The sequence below is a fragment of the Vigna radiata genome, chromosome 1, assembly GCF_000741045.1.
Source record: "Vigna radiata var. radiata cultivar VC1973A chromosome 1, Vradiata_ver6, whole genome shotgun sequence".
NCBI lineage: Eukaryota > Viridiplantae > Streptophyta > Magnoliopsida > Fabales > Fabaceae > Vigna > Vigna radiata.
Genome location: NC_028351.1, coordinates 32,670,384 through 32,686,732, shown reverse-complemented (window position 1 = coordinate 32,686,732; position 16,349 = coordinate 32,670,384).

Below are 16,349 nucleotides of genomic sequence, written 5' to 3'. Positions count from 1 at the left end.
GAAAAATTTTCATTAAAACGCATCAAGTTACATACGGAATTTATATACGGATTATCCGTATGTAACCTTTTATTCTTATTACATACGGAAAATCCGTATGTAACGAATCCGTATATAATATCCGTATGTAACATTGTCATTACATACGGATTTAAATCCGTATATAATAATCCGTATATAAAACGCAATTTTCTTGTAGTGACTCTGACAGGGAGAAGCGGGAAAGGAAGTTGTTCCGCACCAGCCATCCCAGAAGATGACATGGACGATGGTAGTCCATGTCTGCTATACATTTTAGAGGATACCAAGATGGTCCTGGTAGCTCGTGGAACAGTGTTTAGGTCAACGACTGTATGTCATGGTATGCAACTATTAGAGGATGAGGTGAAGGTCTTAGTGGACGAAATGATCATACCAGATGCCTCGGTTCCTCTGGCCACAGAAGAGATTTTCACTGTAGAACAAGCATTGAAGTCGTTTATCACTTGGCCTAAATTTTTGGTTGGTCCAGTTTCTGACCCCTCGGTATGAAATTCTTCTTTACACTTCTCAATTTTAAAGGTTTTTGATGTCAAAACTTATTTTATTTTTTCATGTAACAACAGACACAGGCACAGGAGAAGATTCCTCCATCTGAGGATGATCCTCTTGCTTCATTGTATCTACTTGCTAACATCGTTGAAGATAAGCCTTTGGAGGTTGAGTATGATTCTAATGTATTTGGGATAGGCTCTGAGGTCCCAATATACCTTCATACACAAGAGCTAAATATTTCAATTATTCAGTTATGGATGATGTAAGTCTATGAGCAATTATTTATATATAAAATTGATTTATATTTCAAGTATCCTTATATCAAAGTTAATTTTTGATTTCAGGTATATGTCTGGGGTCAGTAACAAGTTGGGGAGTTCTGATGATTATGGATTCATTGATCCCCAATCAATTCATGAATCAAATGATTTTGATCAAAACAACATGAATCTGATAAGAAGTTTTGGAAGCGGCAAGAAAATATACTTTTTGNCTTATATATCCGGGTAAGTGAACTTTGTTAACATAATAAAGTTCCATATGTGATTTTAATATTTAATAGTTAAGTTATTATGAATTTTAGGCGCCATTGGCAGCTTCTTGTTATGTCTATGCAAGAGAACTATGCTTTGTGGTTCTGCTCATTGCACATGCCTCCTCCCACACATCTCAGACAAGCAGTTGATTGGTAAGAACCTCAATGTTTGGACTTTCTGTGTTATATAAATGAATGCTAAAACCTTTTTTTATATATAGTTCTATTCCAGCAAGTATGATGATGGGTGGGAGATCAATTGCTAACAGTAGAAAGATTGCTTGGATTTCTCTCATGGTTTGACATATGCTAAAGTCATACTTTGTTATAGTTGTTTTATTTTAATGTTATTCACTAACTATTTACAACTGTGATGATATATTGTAGTGTAACAGACAAAATGGGTCATATGAGTGTGGATACTATGTAATGTATTGGATGGCCCATATTGTTCGTTCTCACATCACAAGTCGCTGGGAAACGATAATATTTAACTTTAACAAATTTTGATTTTTTCCCAAATGTAGAATTCATATACACTAATTAATATGAATTTTCTTGTGTAGAAATTCAAGACTACTACACCAGTTCCTGAGAAGCCACTATTATTATTCATGAGGAACGCTGCTGCGAAGTATATAATTAGATTATACAATAACTCTTAGTTATTAGATTTAAACATTGCATTTGATTAGATTGTATTTTATTAGACTTTGTATTTTATTTGATGTTGAAATACGTTTGAACATGTGTTTGTTATGTTGAAATTGAATTTGTGTACATGTTTTTATATGCAGGTCTGTTTTTGTGGTAGTGGATATCACAAAAACAGACCTGGAATTTTAAAAAACTGCAGGGGAATACACAACCGCGACATATAGTGCTCGGTTTTTTATTTTTTATTTTTTAAAAACAGACATATGGCCGCGGTTGATGCAAGAACCGCGGCATATTCCTTTGTCTTTTACCGCGGTTCCAACCACGACATATACTGGAACATTTTTTTTTTTAAAAAAAAATGGGTTTAGGCAGCGGTTCCTTGTACAACCGCGGCATATTCTCCAACATTTTTACCGTGGTTATAACCGCGGCCTAAAGTCTCTAATTTACTACCGCGACTGAATATGCCACAGTTCGTAAACCGCGACATATAATGAAAAATAACCGTGGTAAAATCTCCTCGTTGCACTAGTGAAAGCGCTTGTGTTTAAACTAATTATATTATAAATAGAATGTATACATATATTAATATTTACACAAATAAATAAATAAATGAATTAAGGTTATTTATGTTACATTAATATATACATTAATTTGGTGTAACATATTTAATGATATTGCATAAATATTATAACGCATGCATTAATATATTACATTAATGACATTATTTATTAATTAAATGCATACATTAATTACTTTTCTTATTTTATGATTTTGAAACGAAAATTACTGAAAAAATTAATATTAATTATCTTTGAATGAACTAGTCACATCCCTTTTCTATCTATATAAAGCGGAGATGGAAAGAGTTTCTGATCAAAGTTATGGAATTTTAATCAGTAAGAAAATAATAGTTTTAGTTGTCTCTGAATATTTAGGGTTTGGAGAAATGGGCAGCAGCATGCAGAATGATGAAGACGAGGAAGACGCAGACATAAAGTTTTGGAATGAGATTATCTCAAAATCAGATCAAGGAAGTTTACCAAAGGTGTCGTATATATAAGCATTTCATTAATTAGATTTTCCACTTTTTGCATTGTTTTAGTGATACATACATATTGAGTACTGTTTTCAATATTTTTCTCTGTCAAAAACATATTTGAAAATGGAGATTATAAAACATGTGAAGCTTAACATATATGAATGAGTGTGGATAATCTTTGATTTCAAAATGATTGTAATTTCTAACAGAAGCCTTTTTTTCTTTATGAATGGCAGGATGATGATTCGGAATTATTTAGAAATGGGGATAATTTTGCAGTTTAAGATGTCAACGTAGGATTCCCCCGTTTCTTTTATTAGTAATTTCCAACCTCGGATGGAAATTTAAAAGGAGAATAAGATAAGGATGTTAAGTGTCTGAGAGTTGCTGAAAAGTGAGAATATTTTGAGCACTGTTGAATGGTTGGAGGCTTCCCTGAAAATTACTGAGAAACCCAACTAGGCTCACAACACAGATTTTTGTTTAAAGAAGATTACAGAATGAGCTTTTTCTAAATATACGTGTCATTTAACATTTCAATGTATGATGTAATTAAGAAGAACATGTCTGAAAGTGTGATTTCAGTTGAGTGTAATATTAATTTGATCTTCAAAGTATTCCAACAAATTTCATAAACTAACGTAGTTGACACTGAATGTTTGTTTTTTAAGCAATCAGAATATAAAATTATGTTATTCTCTCTTTTTATTGATCTAGCTTTGTGTTTTAACATAAGCCTTTCCATTAACCATGAGAACATCGTACAAAATGTGATCCTCAATGGTTGCTGATCTAAACAACAATGTCATCCTCAAAGAACATCCTTTAAATCCTCTGAATAAGATGGTGAGAACATGGTACAAAATGTCTTGAATAAAGCACTAGTTGTTTGCCATGTGTTTTTGTTTTAAGCAAAAGCTAAAAGTGACTAAGCAAACTTTATAAAACTAGAATAGAAAGAATTACTTTGAGGATGTGCACCTCAAAATTCAATAAGCTACCCTAAATATAATACACATTCAAGATTGTGTTGACTTCCATGACTAAATGTAATACCATTCCTGGACCAGATGGTTTTTATGGGTTCATTTATGAGAAGTATTACAAGATCATTCATATGTTCAGTGCAGATATGATTGATTACGGACTTCTAGTATAAAAAAACTTCTACAAAGTTTAGATAGATTATATTGTTTAGATAGATTAACATGATATATTTTTCTTTCACAAAATGAAGAGAGTGGAAAAGATTTACCAACATAACAACTAAAATCTTCATCTAATAATGAGTTTGACATATGATGTGATTCTTTAGAGTAAACTAATTTTACATTGTAATATTTCTAAAGTCAGTAAACTAGTTTACTACTATTATATTGGGGACATCATAGAATGTGAGATAATTATAATACATTTAGTTAAATACTTTGTCTAAAAAAAATATTCAATCAGTAACTTTTTAAACAAACCTAAACTTCTGACTTTTTATATTGTCTAATTATATGTCTAAGATTAGTTATTTTGTTATATTCTACAATCAGACTATCCATTTTTTATTTGAAAAAATTATTACTATTATTATTATTATTTAAAATAAATTGAACATCATACAAGTTATTAAAAAATAATTAAGACGATTTTAAAATTTGAAAATTTTAATAAAATAATCAAAATAAAATTAAGCATTTTTTTCTGTTTTTATTGTATGATAAATGATAATGAGAATAAAGTTTGTTAGGCATTTCTTAATTCAAGTGTTGCGTTGTTTTGATTTCATGAAGGTGTTTGATGTGTATTCTTCGTATTTTGTTAATTTGATTCTATTTTGTAATTTGTTTATCTTTTTATTCGAGTTACGAGTGTTTTTACTGATTACTTCTCTTGTGGTAGAGCGGTTAAATAGGAGAACTCTCTCTTTCTCTTTATTTTTTTATCGAAGAAATTTTGAGTAAGGGTATCTCAAAGCTTATTTCTAAAAACTTATGCTTCTCATTGTTGATCATCAGGAGATACAATTTACTTGTCATACTCTTTATGTTGACAATATATTTATTTTCTATAAATGGGAAAATAATACCATGCAACATTTAAAATATTTCTTGCATGAATATGATACTTTTTCAAGCCAATGGACAAGTCCTACAAAAAGTCACTTTTACATTATTGATGTGTTTGCTTCTTTTGTTAGACATCTCAAGAAACTTTTATCTTGTAACCAAAGATATCTTCCTTTTACGTATGTGGGTATACCAATTTTTATACGGGTTTCTAAGAATTGAGTTTTTTAACCTTTGGTTAATATGATTCGTAATAAACTTGCTTCTTGGAAATGGAAGTACCTTGGTATGATCGGAAAAGTTCATCTAGTAAATTTGTTAATTAGTTGTTGGCTTATTTTCTTATACCTTCTAGATTTACAAATGGCTTATTAAGCTAATTCTTAAGGTAGAATAATGGATTCAAAATTTTATTTGGACCGAAGATACACAAAGATAGGGATTGCTCACAATTAAACAGTCTATCTTGTGTGATTGTAAGGTTAATGATGGTTTGAAGGTTACTAATATTCAGTTACAATATAAAGACTATCTACTACGTTTAACTTAGGAGTTTGCTTATGGAAAAATGATTGGACTAAACTCATGCGTATTCAATTTATTAATTTAAATATAAAAAATATATCTTCTTTAAATCCTCGTCAATATGGCATGGTATTAAGGATGCATATGATGTTGAAATATTTTGGCATGGCATAGATTTTGTTTGTGAATCCATTCTAAGTTACATCCGTTATCCATTGGAAGACGCACTTATCTTCCTCTAGCTTGTCACACTCTTTCAAAAAAAGAAAAGCAATTTTTTTGTCATTGCTTACATAATGTGAAGATTCGACAAGGTTATTCATCAAATATTAGTAGCCTTGTTTTTATGCAAGATATAAAGTTAGTTGGTTTAAAGTCTCATGATTTTCATACCTTAATGCAACAACTTTTACCAGAAGTTATTCGAGTCATATTACCTACTTTTGTTAGAGGTATTCTCACATGCTTCAGTTTGAGTTTTAATGTCATTTGCAAGAAAGTTGTTGATCCTTGACAATTAGATGATTTGCAAAATGAGGCCATCATACTATTGTTCGAATTGGAAATGTATTTCCCACTCTCATTTTTTTTATATCATGGTTCGTTTAATTTTCCATTTAGTGACATAAATTCGAATTTGTGGGTTGGTTTTCTTGAGGTGGATGTATCGGGTTGAAAGATATATGAAGATCTTAAAGGGATATGTTAAGAATCGATTGAGACCGGAAGCTTCGATGAGAGAGTGCTACATTTCAGAGGAAGCCATTGAATTATGCTCAAGTTATATGCCTAGTTGTGAACCACTAGGACATCCAAATAATAGACATGAAGGCAGATGTGAAGGAAAGGGAGTTCGAGGAGTGAAAATTGAAAGTGTTAGTAGAAAAGAAGATAATCAAGCTCATTTATACATGTTAAACAACACAGAGGATGATATTCCTTACATTTCACAACACATTGTTGAAATTAAGTCTACACCCACGTATGAGGGAAAAGTGGACACTTCATGAACATAACAAATCCTTCTTAACTTGGTTTAAGAAAAAGGGTTATGCGACTCTAAATGTTTGTGAAAATCTATTGAGTATAGCTCATGAACTAATAACGATAATTCTCACAATTATCTGAGGTTCATTTTATAGTCAAAATCAACTTCCCTTTAGCTTTAAACTTGCTTAATCCTTTCTTTTATTTTGCTTTTGTGATCACAATGACAGTATCACAAGAATAAACGTACATGGTTTATGAGAGACTAACAATCTTACAAAAATGTTTTCATTGATCAACCAAATGAATCAATCCCCAATACAAAAAAAAAGTGTTTCACTCAAGCGCACTAATGTATATAAAATATACTTGTGTTGAAAGAAATTATTAGTTTATGCAATGGTCAACGTGACCCTTTCGAAAGGCGTCAAACGTTACAAAATACTATAAATCATTATGATGTAGATGAAGATATATTTGTGTATATTTATGTATATTTAATTATATCTTATTAGTTATTTATTACATAATATTAACTAACCCTTTATATTTTGTGATATTTTTGGTATGAGTATAGATAATGAAGGAAAATTTTCATATATAATAATTGTGCCTAATCCTATACTTTTATCCTTAAAGATCAAAATGCATAGTAGAATTATATATTAATTTTTAATGAGCTAATATTATAGTTCATGATGGAAAAGAAGGTGAAAGCGTACTTGAGCATGAATATGTGATCTTCCAAATATAACCCTAATGTCGTACGCAATTTTTTCTTTCTCTACAAATAGGAATCATAACACATTTTACAGTTGTTTCTAGTCATATTCTAAATTCTAATAATTCTAATTCGACTCATTATCAAATTAGAATATTATTTTAGGTATATACTGTTGGATCGGTACCCAGACAGAGTGTAACGCAGCGGAATAAAACTTAAGTAAGCGAAAAGTGTGTTCGGTCACTTTTGTATTAAAATGGTCAGTTTATAAAATAAATTTTTTAAGAGAAAATTTATCGAACAGTTGATGTGCAAATGAAAATAACAAGTGCACGAAGTAGAAAAATGACACGAGTAATTTTTATACTAGTTCGATTCAAAAGAATCTACGTCCAGTCGTTTATCACTGTAAAAAGTGATTAACAGTTCCACTAAAAATAAGTTCCACAGATTACAAATATAGTGAATAAAAAATGATAAAATAAACCTTCCTTCGACGAACAAACCGGAAGATGAACACACTGCCAACTCGAAGAGAATCGCCCCGACTATCGACACACGAAACGCGAGCTTCTCCTATTCACGAGACCAGGCAGAGCACCTTGCTAACTCGAAGAGAACCGCCCCGTCTATCGACACACGAAACGCGAGCTTCTCCTATTCACGAGGCCAAGTAAGGGAACTTGAATTATATAGCTTTTGAGAACTTCCTCTGAAAAACATTATTCTGCAAAGCTTCTGTTCAACAACATTATTTTTGAACTTCACAAAAACCCAATATATAGCCAGCTGCTCTTAATATCAAAGGATTAAGTCCCAACTGCCAGTAATAATCAATTATTGTAAGTGATAATCGATTATCCATGTCTGTTATGATTTTTCAAAATAATTTTTAAAAGGCAGACTTGTGATAATCGATTATTTGAAGTGATAATCGATTATCTCAGTCATACTCATGATAATCGATTATTATTTCACATAATTGATTATTTCAGAATATTTTCTAAAATAATACAAGTTTTACAGAATTTAAAGACATTCCTACTACATTTAAATTCTACAAAGTGCTTTTAAATAATTCTAATATCTTCAAGTAAAACTTCTTGCAGCATCATCAAAACAATTTTCTTCAAGATTTACCAAAACTCCTTATTGGTAACATATACACAACAACCTTTCATGACAAGCCTTTATTCATAACTTAATATCAATAGACCACTTTATAATTTTGACTAACTAGATAATGATCCTAACACATTTAATTAATATATATATGTGACACAAAATTTCTAGTAATCTCCCACTCGTCACATATGTATATCCTTTCAAATGTGTCAAACTTTATGAGCTCTAATTTGCCATTATATTCCTTGGGCATAACCAATTAATATTGTTTATTAGTTATATTAATACATAGAACTTAAGCAATTTTCGTCATATCAATCATAACTAAAATCATTAATGATCTCTAATATTGACATAACCAAAAGACACAAACTCCTCGTGAAATGTGTAGCATGAAAATCACTTAAAGGTGGCCCGTACATGTTGATTTTCAACTGGTCCTACATTAAGTTAATTAGATTAATCAACAAAATTATTATACAAAGTGTAATTATTGAATATCAAACTTTATATTTGACCAAAAGAAATTATCAAAATACACAAGTATGCATGAATAATACTTAACGTATAATATAAATAACAAATGACTAACTCTCGTTGAACTAAAAATTCCTCAAACTATAAATCACTGATCCAAATAACATGTTCACAAAAGATCTTGGGTGGAAAACCCTCTATAAGGAGATTTTCTATCATGGAAATTTATCCCCTTTTTACCATTTCTTTTACAACAGAGAATTGTATGTTAATGTGTTTTAACTTGATCAAACTCTTATTAGTATTGGGATAAAAGACTGTTGGTATGTTGTCATATTATAACTTAAGTGGACTTTCAATTTCTTTAACAATTTGCAACCTAGTGACAAAGCTCCTTAAACAATTCTCCTGACTAGACGCCTTACAACATACTATTATAGTAAATGAAGAAATAAGAGTTTGATTAAATCTATATATATAGCCCAAAGTGGATCTCAAAATGTGAATTGGAATATATAGTGATTTCTAATTGGTCTTACCTGTTTATATGTGAGCATATAATCCTTTGTTCTATTTAAATATCTCATATAATCCTATATCATTAATGACAAGTAGGATGTCATCAACGTATAAGACCAGAAATATATACTTGCTACCACTAAATTTATGATACACAATTGTCAACAAGATTCATCTCAAAACCAAATGAAAAAATTACTTGATAAAATTTGTTGTACCATTGACGAGACATATGCTGTAGTCCATTAAAGGATTTTGTCAATTTGTAAACCATATTCTTTTAGTCTCCTTACACAGTTTTTTGGTCACACTAGATAGATTGTTTCATCAATATTGTCATTGAGAAACGTCGTCTTAATATCCATTTAATGGAGCTCTGAATCGCAAAGTGAAACAAAAGACATGATTGTCCTAAAAGAGTCTTTTGATGAAATTAAAGAGAAAGTCTCTTTAAATTCAATCCTTTCCTTTCAAGTACCTTAGTCAAAAGACAAGTCTTATACTTTTCCACATTACCTTTAGAAATTCGCTTAGTCATAAATATTCATTTGCAAGCAATGGGTTTTGCACCTTATGGTAAAGGGACAAGTATCTAAACCTTGTTGTCATGCATGGACTTATACTCCTTATTCATTACTTTAATCCACTTTTCAAAGTTGGAATCCAACATAAATTGATGGAAGTTGAATAGGTCATCTTTCATAATTCCATTATGTTCCTCTTGTTCTTAGAGAAATACCACATGATCATCTAAAATAGTACATTTCCTTTCTTTCGTGTATATTTGCAAAGGTAAGCATAGGTTCTTTCGTGTATGTTCTTCATAAAGATCAAATTATCTTGAGTAGGAATATTTTATAGAGGTTTCAAACTTGCTTTATCAAAAGCAAATGTATGAATTGATTATGGAATTGTTATCAATTCTTCCTCAATGACAAAGTCTTTATCTTTGTTCTACCCTACCTAAACTCATTATCCTCATGTGCTAATTACCATATTAAAAATTGCTTTTAATTTGGGATTATAAGCCTTGAAACCTTTCAAAATAACCAATAAGGTAGTTTCTTACTATTTAGGAGTCTAATTAATTTTCATATGGCTTTTAAAGCCTTGCTTTAGCTAGACATCGTACTACATAAAAAATTATTCATATTAGGCTTTCACCCATCCCAAAACTCTTAATGTGTTTAGGTAAATTCCCTGATTGACAGTTTTTTTAGAATGTAAGCTGGAGTTTTTAGTGTCTCTCCCTGTAGTGACTATGGAAAGGTAGTGTGACAAATCATCTTCCATACCATATCCTTAAGAGTCTTGTTTCCTCTTTCAACCACACCATGGTAGGTGACCCTACATGGTGTATTATGGAACAATTTCACATTCCTCTAGGTGCTTGGTGAAAGGTCAAAGACATTGTTCACCTAAACTATCATGTCTTCCATGGTATTCACCACCACTGTTAGATATAAAAGTCTTAATTCTTTGTTGATTTCATTTTCAACTTCAACATTAAATTATTTGAACATCATCCAAAGATTAAGATCTTTTTATTTTGTTTTAGCGTGTTTACCTTTAATCCATTCAACACAAACATCAAAGTTTGTAAAGTTGGTGGAATCTAAGATCTCATTTGACATAAGTTGTTCAACTTTATTTATAGAGATATGACCTAGTTGTTTGTACCACAATATTCCTCTATTAGTATTGACCTTCAAATATACCAAATTGACCTTTCTTTACACGACAAGAATGACATTTGATAGATTTCTTCATTGCATGACTTGCCTTACTACAAAAGAAATAATTATAGACCTGATTTTTTTTCTTTTGTGTTGGATCCTTAACAACTTCATTCTTAGGGATCTTATGTTTTCTTTCTATTGTTCTTGTTTTTAAAGGTGGTCACAAAATGAACACTTTTTGTCTTTTCTTATTTTATCCTTTCAGCTCATTAAGAGACCATTTCTACTTTTAACAGTTATAAGATATATTAAAGTAACCAAATTGTGATAGAAGAGAAATCAATATTTAATGTATGAGCAAGTGTTTTAACATTTCAAGCTTTAGTGTCTTAAGTTTTCAAACAATATCTGACATTCCCATAATGTATTCATCACATCTCCTTTTTCCTTATCTTTCATGGAAATTAAGCTCTAAATAAGAGCACTTACGTAGTCATTTTCCAAAATACTTTTGAATTTCAACAAGGACAGCTTTAGTACTTATTATCTCCTTAAAGATAGTATCCTTTAAAACTTCATGGATGTCGTACTTAATGATCATAAGACTAATGAAATTTTAGAGATCCCATTTGTCATTATCTCTCATCTTTGAAGAGGTACTGGAGTCTGTAATAGAAGTGAATTTCTAAGTCATTAACATAAGGTCAAGAGCCATGTAGCCAAGAACATTCTCCTAGTCTTTAATATTTGTTTTTTTAAGAACCAAAACTGAATTCAGATTAGCAGACATTGAAATAATAATAACTAAATTGAGAATAAAATTAAAAATGTAATTATGCTTACATCATAAACAAAACTCAATCATCAATATATGTTCAAATAATAGCATAAATCATTTCAAAATACCTAGTGCACCATTAATATTAAGTTTTTGAATAATAACATTAATTGGGAGTATCTTGTTGTAGTGATCAAACATTGAAAATAAAACATGTCCAACAATAAACTTATCGTTGGATTGATTTATCATTGGGATGAAAAACCTCATAGCTATCACACATTTACCATCAGAGATATGTATGTAATATAACCAAACATTAATCTTCCTTTGGATCGATTGCATGATGAACATAAACAGAAAACATTTTAAATTTCTCATGAACAATCTACTAAAGAAAGGTCACTTTGGTAAATTTCTTATTCATGTAATATAACCAAACATTAATCTTCCTTGGGATCAATTGCATGATAAACATAAACACAAACATTTTAAATTTCTCATGAACAATCTACTAAAGAAAGGGTAAATTCCTTATTCATTTATCTCATTTAAATAAACTACCAAAACCTTTCTATATCAAATCCAAAGAAAAAAATAATAGTAAAATTTTTAAAAATGAGTATATCAGTACGAAACTTAAATTTCAAAATTAGATATGAATAAGTATGGGTGGAGTCTAATACCAACTGAAGAGAGTTCTAATAATGATGTCTAATCAGATGCTTTTTTTAATCTGTCATGATGGAGACGAAAAGAAAAAACAAAATTCCTAATGCAGTATATAGTTTTTTCCTTTCTACAAACGAAAGCATAACCTATTATAACTATTTGCAATCATATTCTAAATTTTAATAATTCTAAAGTCCCTTGTTAAACTACAATATTACTTTAAGTATTTACTTAACAACCTTTTATAACAATTATATCTTTAGTGATAAACTTAATATCAATAGAACATTTTATAATTTTAACGAACCAAATAATCATTCTAACATATTTAAATAATACATATGTTGACCCAAAATTTTAAAAAATAAAATTACATGTTAACATAAAACTTATAGACAAGTGAATGAGAGAGAGACATCACTGTTAAATTTTACCATTATATAATAAACCAAATTTATACATATTAATATTTTACTTATATAAATAAATAAATATGTTACGATTATTTGTGTTACATTAATATATACATTAATTTGGTGTAATATATTTAATGATATTACATAAATAAACATTAAATTATTAATGACATTATTTATTAATTAAATGCAGACATTAATGACTTTTCTTATTTTATATTTTTGAAACGAAAATTACTGAAAAAATTTATATTAATTATCTTTGAATGAACTAGACACATCCCTTTTCTATCTATATAAAGCGGAGATTGAAAGAGTTTCTGATCAAAGTTATGGAATTTTAATCAGTAAGAAAATAATAGTTTTAGTTGTCTCTGAATATTTAGGGTTTGGAATAATGGGCAGCAGCATGCAGAATGATGAAGACGAGGAAGACGCAGACATAAAGTTTTGAAATGAGATTATATCAAAATCAAATCAAGGAAGTTAACCAAAGGTATCGTATATATAATTAGATCCTCCACGTTTTTCATTCTTTTCTGTTATTTAGTTTTTCAAATTAAAAAACATTTCGTTTACTGAATATTGCATTTTTTTAGTGATACTCACATATTGAGTACTGTTTCACAATTTTTCTCTTTCAAAAAATATACATGTAAATGGATAATCTTTGCCTTGAAATTGATTATATTTTCTAACAGAAGCCTTTTGTTTATGAATGACAGGATGATGATTTGAGAGATTATGTAGAAATGGGGATAGTTATGCTGTCAAAATTGTCAGCGTGGGATTTTCCCATTTCTTTATATTATTTCTCAAATTTCTTGAAATACAACCCCAGATAGAAATTTATGAATATTTCACGGGGCTTCAAAATACATATTTTTGTTTAAAGGATATATGATGAGAAGACTATATAGAATGAGTCTTTTTATCTTTAGGATGAAATGCAAAATTGAATATATGATGGAAAGGATTAAACTAGAATAAGAGAAACACTTACTGATTGTTTGTAAATACACATTGTAAGAAGAAAAAGTGTGAAAGTGTGATTTCAATTACAAATGTAAGCTTTAAATGTTTGCTTCGTTTTCAGGTTAAGCGGTGAATTTTTGTTTAGTATCCCGTTTTAAAAATAAAGACATTGAGTCTTCATGTTATGAAAATTGTATGAATAAGATTATCTCCGTTGAATTAACAACAACGATATTAATTTTATGCTGATGTGACGTACTTTATTTCTTCTCTGCTGATATTAACAACAAGACATTCAGCTTTTTCTCCCTCTGTTGTACTATTCCCAAAAACCCAAACTCACAAAGTTCCTTCTCCCTCTGCAACGAAACAACTTCTCCTCTCACGTCAATTCTAACATTCCATGGAACCCACGTGGGTCCATAACTTCATTTAAAATCAATTTTTCCATTCATGTTTTGCTTTTTTGTCCTCAGATTGGATATCTTGATGTTTTCAAGAAAAGAGGTTTTACAACTTGTTACATGTGGTCATGTCCACCTATAAAGGGAGAAGATTATATATTCCAGGGTAATGATACTTTGACATCCAGAATGTGACAAATTTTGACACCGTCACGTGTCATATTCTGGGTGGTCCACGTGTTAAAACAAAAATGAGAGAATGACATGAATTCAATGTGTAGTAACAGACCTAAGGTCAATGTACAAATAAGTTGGTAGTTTAGGCTAACTTTTAGCATGAGGAGGGCATCTTTGAATTTGTCACTTGTTTTGAACTCCACAGTTTATTTTTAACCAATTTTATTGAATAAAATTCATTAATTATCATTTAAGAACACATTTATATTGAAGTCCATCCCGAAGGAAACGCTTTTCTTTAAAGTGATGGTGCAGAAAGGAAAGTAGTAGCAATGTACAAATAACTGGGTAGTTTAGGCTAACTTTTAGCATCAAGAGGACATCTTTGAATCTGCCACTTATTTTGAACTCCAAGTGAATCCATGTCATTCTGTCATTTTATTTTTTAAAACACTTAGACCACCCAGAATGTGACATGTGGCGGTGTCAAAAATTTTTCACATTCTGTATGTCAAAATATCATTACCCTATATTCAACTTTCGTCTGAATCTCAAAAAACTCCAAACAAAAATCAACTATGACATTGGTACGTCTTTTTTTTCTCCTTTTCTGTTTTTAGTTTTCATGTAGGCACTATAAAACCATGAACGGAAAAATTTATTTTAAACGAAGTTAAGGACCTGCGTGGGTTCCATGGAATGTTAAAATCAGAGTTTTCAAACTCGAGAATTTACGTAAACTTGTGAGAATTCAGTAAACTCGACTTATAATCGTAAATTCGTAAGAGTTTACTTTTGTATAAAAAGTTAATATAAATTCATAGAAATATTTTTCATACAAATATATTAATTAAAATACATAACTTTCATAAAAATATTATAAAACATAAATAAAAATATCAATGTCTTTTTGATTATTTTTTATGATTATTGCTCTAATAGTACTTTAATAATCTTCTAATAATGACATCATTTATGGAATGAATAATTCCCTTCTAAAATTTTTTCACTAAAATGTCGCAGGCCTTAGGATTTTAAAAAAACACTAACAATAAATTTAATTCCTATAATAAAACCATAAGAATTTAATTTTTTAATAAACCATTTAGATTTTAAAATAAAAAATTGAATAACATAATATAAATTTCAATTTCAATAAAAATCATTTACATAAAAATAATAACTTAATTATATATCGTTTCTATACTAGAAAAATAAAAATTATATATTGTTTCTGTAATAGAAAAATAAAAAATTCAATTTCTAATAAAATACAAGGTCAGGGGTTGTAATTTTAGAATAAGAAAACTTCACTCAACACCACTTGCGGTTCGAAGAAGGCCGGACTAGAAATTGCAACGGCGAGGAAGGCGGTGAGGATGGTGGCGAGGACGGTTGTGATTGCGACAGTGATAAAAAACCAGGAGATCTGCGACAGGGACGAAACACGAGCAAACGAACGACGTCCACGATCGGCAAGCGGACCAAACGAAATCACGAACGGCGATCGCGAACGATGATCGGACGAAGTGATGCTTGACCATGAGCGACGAAGATCAGCGATGGAGTGAAACAAAACAGAAATGAAGAACATTAATCAGGTTATTAAACCCTAAACAAAATGACTCCTCCTTTCTTCGTCTCTACCCTTTTCGAACTCGTTAAATCGTTGTGAAATCGCGATTTTGAACAATTCCGCCAAGTCCATGTACGATTCTATTGAGTTCAGTCCAAAAATGAGTTTGGTTCCAAATTAACTCGGAAACCATAGCTGAAAACGTTAACTCACGAGTTTGACAACCATGGTTAGAATTGATGTGAGAGGAGAGGTTTGTTTTTGTTGCAGAGGGAGAAGGAAGTTCTTTGTGTTTTTGGATTTTTGGAAATAGTACAGCAGAGGGAGAAAAAGCTGAACTTGAGAGAGAAAAAGCTGGACAGCAAAAGAGAGAAGAGAAAAAATACGTTACATCAGCATGGAATTAAGTTGTTGTCAACTCAACGGAGAAAACCTTATTCATACCATTTTCATAACATAAGGACTCAATGTCTTCATTTTTAAAACC